This window comes from Urocampus carinirostris, chromosome 12, assembly GCF_059441175.1.
Source record: "Urocampus carinirostris isolate Australia breed hairy pipefish chromosome 12, RoL_Ucar_1.0, whole genome shotgun sequence".
NCBI classification, from domain to species: domain Eukaryota; kingdom Metazoa; phylum Chordata; class Actinopteri; order Syngnathiformes; family Syngnathidae; genus Urocampus; species Urocampus carinirostris.
Genome location: NC_142360.1, coordinates 39680926 through 39689014, shown reverse-complemented (window position 1 = coordinate 39689014; position 8089 = coordinate 39680926).

Here is an 8089-nt window from a genome sequence, read left to right as displayed (position 1 = left end):
CTTACAGCTCAAAAACAGGGTCAAACAAATTATTTTGTCTTCATTCTGATAAAATACTTGAGAAATACTACAAAAATACTACTACAGTAATACTATGATACTAAAGAACTATTTTAGAAATATTACAGCAGAAATACTACAAAAACAACACTACAATAGTATTAAAAAAATACTACCAAAATACTAGTTTTGGAATACTACAAAATACTTCCACATAAATACCACAAAAATACCACAACAGTAACACTATGAAAATAGTACTACATAAATATTACAACAGAAATACTACAAACATATTTCTACAGAAATATTCCGACAGAACTACTGCAATATACAACTACAGTAATACTACAAAAATACCACAGAAATACAAATCAAGTAATACCACAAAAAGTACTACAGCTATACCACAAAAATACTACGATAATAATATATAATACTTCGTAGGAAATACTACGAAAATTCAACTACGGAAATACTGCACAAAAATGCTACAAAAATAAAACCACAGAAATACTAAAAAACACAATCACTGTGATATTACAGATGTACTACAAAAATATAAAAACGGACATACTACAAAATTACTACTGCAGAAATAATACAATGCGGTGCTTGGAATCAAATGGACTGAACCATTTCAAGACTGTTTAGGAGCATTCAATGCCATTGAAATTATTGCATATTTCACTTTTTTCTGCTTTTTGTACAAAGAGTACTTTCTTTTCTGTTTTTTGTATTCAACTCCATTATTACCCAACACCTATAGCTGTCAGGACAAGAAAGGAAACGGGACCCAATCGCGTAGCGTTTACCACAAGTTTTATTGAAGGAAAGAGGAAGGGCTGCGCCCACAATCCGGTGTTCACAGGATGCGGGAAGTGAGTCGCTCTCGAACTCGGGTTGTGATCCGAACACGGAAGTGGCTCTTCCGTTGCGAGCGATGGCGGTGTCAGGGACGGAAAAACTGGTCGGTAGGCGGGACTGGGAGAGCAAGGCGTGGTCGTGGTCGGAAACGAGTCGTAAGCCGGAGCAGGAGAGTAGACGCAGTCGGGGACAAAAAGAGGTCGTAAGCCGGGACAGAAGAGTAGACTTGCTCAGGATCAAAACAGGTCAAGGGCCGGGAGCAAAAACGGGACAGGTGGGAGCCAGGGTCGAAAAAGGCTTGCCTAGTATACACTGAAGTTGGCAGACGGACAGACAACAGGTGACAGAAAGGAGTGGGTTTAAATAGGGACAGGGAGCCAATCAGAGTCCGAGGCAATTGGCGCCAAATGAGCGGGCAAGGTGAATCACATCGGTAATCATGACAATTTTGTAATAAAGTGTGACGTAGAAGCACAATGGCAGAATTCATGTCAGTTTATAGCAGCCCATTAATACCAAATATCCCGGATCATAGATAGGAACACCGCGAAATAGCACAAAGTAAAATAGCAACTTTATTTTAGTAATCAAAGTGAAAAAAAAATGTTGGATTTCTTCCTTTACTACAATGCAGTGCTTGGATCAAATGGACTGAACCATTTCAATCAATACTATTGAAATGACTGCTTTTTCTGCTTTTTGTACAAATACTACTTTCTTTTGTGTTTTTCATATTCAACTCCGGGCAGCACGGCGGCGCAGTGGTTAGCGCTTGTGCGGCACAATTCATGTCATAAGAACCTGTCGTGGGTTCAAATCCAGCTCCAGACTTCCTGTGCGGAGTTTATATGTTCTCCCCGTGCTTGCGTGGGTTTCCTCCGGGCACTCCGGTTTCCTCCCACGTTCCAAAAACATGCATTTCAGGTGAATTGGCCGGTACAAATTGTCCCTAGGTGTGAATGAGCGAGTGAGTTGTCTGTCCCCGTGTGCCCTGCGATTGGCTGGCAACCAGTTCAGGGTGTCCCCTGCCCACTGCCCGGAGATGGCTGGGATGGGCTCCAGCACCCCCGCGACCCTAATGAGGATAAGCGGTACGGCTGATGAGATGAGATGAGATATTCAACTCCATTATTACCTAACACCTATAGAGCCCTTTCCGTGTTTGTAAAAAAGTGTGACGTAGAAGCACAATGGCAGAATTCATGTCAGTTTATAGCAGACCATTAATACTAAATATGCCGGATCAGATAGGAACACCGCGAAATAGCACAAAATAAAATAGCAACTGACTAGTGGATTAAAGGGAAAGAAAAAGAGAAAGAAATAAGAGAAAGAGGGAGGGAAAAGGAGAGAGGGCGGGACAAAGAAAGAAAAAGAGAGAGAGGGAGAGAGCGTGAGAAACAAAAGAGATAAAAAGAGAAGTCGTAAGAGAAGGGGAACGAAAGGGAGCGGAAAAAATGATATCGAAAGAGAAATAGAAAGACACAAGGAGAGAATAGAAAGCGCGAAGGGTAGGAAGAGAGAAAGAGAAAAGAGAGGAAAGGAAAAAAAGAAGTTAGAGCAAAAGAAGTTAAAAAGACACAGAGAGAGAAAGAGACAAAGAGCAACAAAGGAAGAGAAAAAGAGAGACACAGGAAGTGAAAGAGACAGAGACAGAGTGGGAGAGAAAGAGAGAGAGAGAGAGAGAGAGAGAGAGAGAGAGAGAGAGAGAGAGAGAGAGAGAGAGAGAGAGAGAGGGAGGGACAGAAAGAGAGAGAGAGAGCGGGCGGGGGACAAAAAGAAAGAGAGAGAGAGAGGGAGAGACAGAGAGAGAGGGAGAGACAGAGAGAGAGAGAGAGACAGAGAGAGAGACACAGTGAGAGAGAGAGAGAGAGAGAGATAGAGAGACACAGAGAGAGAGAGATAGAGATAGAGAGAGAGAGAGAGAGAAAGAGACAGTGACAGAACGAGAGAGAGAGAGAGAGAGAGAGAGAGAGAGAGAGAGAGAGACAGAGAGAGAGAGAGAGAGACAGAAAGGGAGAGGGAGAGAGAGAGACAGAAAGAGAGAGCGAGAGACAGAAAGAAAGAGAGAGAGAGAGAGACAGAGACAGAAAGAGAGAGAGAGAGAGAGACAAAGAGAGATAGAGAGACAGAGAGTGAGAGAGACAGAGACAGAAAGAGAGAGAGAGAGGGGGAGAGAGAAAGAGAGAGAGAGAGGGGAGAAAGAAAGCAATAGGGAGAGTAAAAAGGAAAAGGGGAGAGAAGAAGAGAAAGAAAAAATAAAGAATGAGAGAAAGAAGGTAAGAAGAAAAAAGAGATGGGGAGGGACAAAGAGCAAAAGGGAGAAAATGAGTGAGCGTGAGAAAAAAAACAGATTGGTACAGAGGGTGAGAAAGAGAGATTAATAAAAGCCGAAACAGAGAGAGAAAGAGAAGAGAGAGAAAAAAATAGAAAAAAGGAGAGATAAGGTAAGAAAGAAAGAGAGTGAGAACGTGTGATATTTGAAAGAGCAAAATAAAGAGGGCAAGAGAACAAATAAGAGATAAATAAGAGATACAGAGAAAAAGGAAAAGAAATACAAGTACAGTGTCTTTGTTCGAGGCACCTTTCTTTGGCAACATCAAGTTGACATATTTCAACCTGCAGCTTGTTTTTCTCTTGCGCTTCTCTGAGTGTTGTCTCGCGGGTCGGATTCAACCCCTTAGCGGGCCTGATTTGGCCCGCGGGTCGCCCGTTTGACACCTGTGACATACAGTGTATAACACAGTCTGTAGATATGTATGATCACTGATATTATATCATTTTTATTCAATGAAAAAGTGCAAAAAAATGGCTAACACCCCTGAGATATAAACTAATTTAGTTGGGATCCTCCAAAAGATCCCCATCCCTACAGTTTAAGCACACATTTTATGCCAAACAATTTATAGTCTGGCCCCCATCAGAATGTTTTTTTTCCACTACGTGGCTCCTGAGCTAAGATGAGTTTGACACCCCGATGCACGACAAAACCTTTCCACCTTTACCAGTCCATCAAAGTGTCCCCGTCGGAGGACGACAGGGAACTGAACAGAAGTTGCTGAGCCGACACTTGGAAACCAGTCATTCGCAAAAGCGCCTCCTGGGTACGAGGACGGGTCCGGGGGTTGGGGGGGGGGCATGAGAAACATACGAGAGGGTCGCATGAGACTCAAGCCCATCAAGTACGGGCCAGGGCTCCTGAAAACGCGGGGATTACCAGGGAAGCGGGGGCCGCTCTGGCCCGGGACGCTAATGCTAGCTCCTGCAATGCACGCTAGGCTGACTTGCTAAAGCGTCGTTCTCACAAAAAATGTCCGCCCTGATGATTGTGGACCAACACGGGGAGATGAACAATTTTCTGCAGTGAATCCCAGACTAAAAAACCCCAACTTTTTCACCAAAATTCTAACTACAGGGCGGCTTATTCTTTTTTTTGTGGCCCCACTGAGGAAAATGGCAAGCTGCTCTTTTCCACAATGCATACACTCTAAATAAACAACACAGCGGTGATGTCTGGAAACATTTAGGATGGAGAAATGAGTCCATGATATTCATATAATACATACAAAAACAAAAAGATATGTCCATGTTGCAATTTGGCACTATTATACACAGTATGGTTGAAATATAAGGCGCATATTCACATTTTCTACGGTAGTAAATATCATAAAATCCAGACTACAAGCTGCTACTATTTTGCTATATTTCAAATACGATAGCTTTAATTACGGTGCGGCTTATTCTTTTTTTTTTTGTGGCCCCACTGAGGAAAATGGCAAGCTGCTCTTTTCTACAACGCATACACTCTAAATATACAACACCGAGGTGATGTCTGGAAACTTTTATGATCGAGAAATGAGTCCATGATATTCATATAAGACATACAAACACAAAAAGACACATCTGTGTTGCAATCTGGCACTATGATAAGGAAATAAGTCCATGTTTTTGCCAATGTTATTCCTGTAATACATACAAAAACAAAAAGACATGTCTGTGTTGCAATCTGGCACTATTATCCACAGTATGGTTGAAATGTAGGGCGCATATTCACATTTTCTTTTGGCACAGTCGTAAATGTCTTTTATGATTGAGAAATGAGTCCATGATATTCATATAAGACATACAAACACAAAAAGACACATCTGTGTTGCAATCTGGCACTATTATACACAGTATGGTTGAAATATAGGGCACACATTCACATTTTCCTGCGGTGCAGTAGTAAATATCATAAAATCCAGACTACAAGCTGCTACATTTTTGTTACATTTTAAATACAATAGCACTAAATAAGGTGCGACTTACTCTTTTTTTTGTGGCCCCACTGAGGAAAATGGCGAGCTGCTCTTTTCCACAACACATACACTCTACATACACAACACCGAGGTGATGTCTGGAAACTTTTATGATCGAGAAATGAGTCCATGATATTCATATAAGACATACAAACACAAAAAGACACATCTGTGTTGCAATTTGGCACTATTATACACAGTATGTTTGAAATATAGGGCCCTTCCTCTTTCTTTCAATAAAATTGTGAGGAAAACATTACGCGATTGGGTCTACTCGACGACCAAAAAAAAACCCAAAGAATTAAAAAACTATTGATCCAAATGACCCAAAAACAATCAAAAAGCCCCCAAAATGACAGAAAAAGACCAATAACGCCATATAAGGTCAAAAACTACCATGTGTCCATTGTCCAATACTTTGTTATCAATGAATTTAAAGAGAAATAATCAATTGAATTGATTCAATATGTAATCAGGATATTTTAACCGTTTTACCAACAAATCAAGCAAACTCCTCAATTTATAAGTCCAGAATCCTTTAAATTTCCTTTAATCTTCGAGGAACGATGACAAGCCAATGCAAGTGTGTGTTTCGGATGGTGATTTTACTATATATCACTTTTCAATTTTGTAACGGGATTTTTGCAGTTGCCTAAACCCAACTCAAACTTCATAAATGACATTTTTATTTTCGATATGAAAGTACAATACTCCATCTTCACTAACTCATAATCTTATAGTACCTATAATATAACTCCAGTTCTATAAATTATTTAGTCACTACAACATAATAGAACCTTCACAAGTCGGTCAATTATTGGAAGTTGTTCTGCTGCACACAAACCGCCTCAAGTGGAATTGCCGGAAGTAGATTTGTAGTTTCCACTCGGACAGACTCATTCAGGTGAGCTCCCCTATTAACCCCTGCGGGGTGCCGGGTCGTCTACGTGGGGTAAGCTCCCCAATTATGACATTAGGAAACTCTGGCGTCACCAGATATGAAGGGGGGTGTATCAAATCCAAAGCGGAACATCAGTTTATTTAAAACAAAAGAGAGCCTCCAGATCCATTCCATACGTTTTTTTCCCTCTTGTGATTGGTCAAGATGCATTTTCTCCATGGATTGTCGAGCATGTGGGTGGGTGGATCCCTTAAGCAGATGGGTCATAGGGGCAGCATTTCCTGTAGAATGTCTTGGGCAAGTACAGCCTGGTGGCGCCCAGCTTGAACCAGGGACCTTTGACGTGTTGGGCTAACCACAGTAAGCATTAAAATTGTTTTGTATGCTACGTTTTGTTTCAGGTTTGCATATATTTTGATTTATGTCTCCATTTTTTTTAGGAGTGTGTTTAACGGTTACCTTTTTTTGTTATTAACTGTTTCGTTTATTCTTCTATTTCATTGTTTTTGGTTGAAATTGATATTTTACTGTGCTTGACTTTAGTTTCTTGGTATACAAAGGTTCAAAGTTTAAATGAGTTCAAAGTTCACCGGAGAGTGAAAAAAAAATGCTGCTATTATCGTATAGTGGAATAATAGATTATCTTTAATTCATTCATTCATACTGAACAAAGGAACCCCAAAAACTGTTTTTATCCTGCTTTTTTCTTTGTTTTTTTTAGCTTTTCACATCTTTTTTTCAGATTTCTGATTTTGTTTATCACTTTTTTTGTTTTGTTTAGTTTTTCCGTGGATTTTAACTAACTGATTTATTTTTCTTTTTTGTCTTCCATTTTTTCTTTTTTGTTTGTTTCTTTTTTATTTATTTTTCTGCTTTTATTTCATTTGAATTGTTATCTTTTTTAATAAGTTTTTATTTCTCACACACACTTTGACAGAAGTCTATCTATCTATCTATCTATCTATCTATCTATCTATCTATCTATCTATCTATCTATCTATCTATCTATCTATCTATCTATCTATCTATCTATCTATCTATCTATCTATCTATCTATCTATCTATCTATCTATCTATCTATCTATGGTACCGATGGTACCTATGGTATCTATCTATGGTATCTATGGTATCTATGGTATCTATGGTATCTATGGTATCTATGGTATCTATCTATCTATCTATCTATCTATCTATCTATCTATCTATCTATCTATCTATCTATCTATCTAGACAGCTAGACAGCTAGACATCTATCTATCTATCTAGTGTATCTATGGTATCTATGGTATCTATGGTATCTATGGTATCTATCTATCTATCTATCTATCTATCTATCTATCCATATCTATCAATCTATATCTATCTATCTATCTATCTATCTATCTATCTATTTATCTATCTAGACATCTATCTATCTAGACAGCTAGACATCTATCTATCTATCTAGTCATCTATCTATCTATGGTATCTATGGTATCTATGGTATCTATGGTATCTATCTATCTATCTATCTATCTATCTATCTATCTATCTATCTATCTATCTATGGTATCTATGGTATCTATGGTATCTATGGTATCTATGGTATCTATGGTATCTATCTATCTATCTATCTATCTATCTATCTATCTATCTATCTATCTATCTATATCTATCTATCTATCTATCTATCTATCTATCTATCTATTTATCTATCTAGACATCTATCTATCTAGACAGCTAGACATCTATCTATCTAGTGTATCTATGGTATCTATGGTATCTATGGTATCTATCTATCTATCTATCTATCTATCTATCTATCTATCTATCTATCTATCTATCTATCTATCTATCTATCTATCTATTTATCTATCTAGACATCTATCTATCTAGACAGCTAGACATCTATCTATCTAGTGTATCTATGGTATCTATGGTATCTATGGTATCTATCTATCTATCTATCTATCTATCTATCTATCTATCTATCTATCTATCTATCTATCTATCTATCTATCCATCTAGACATCTATCTAGACAT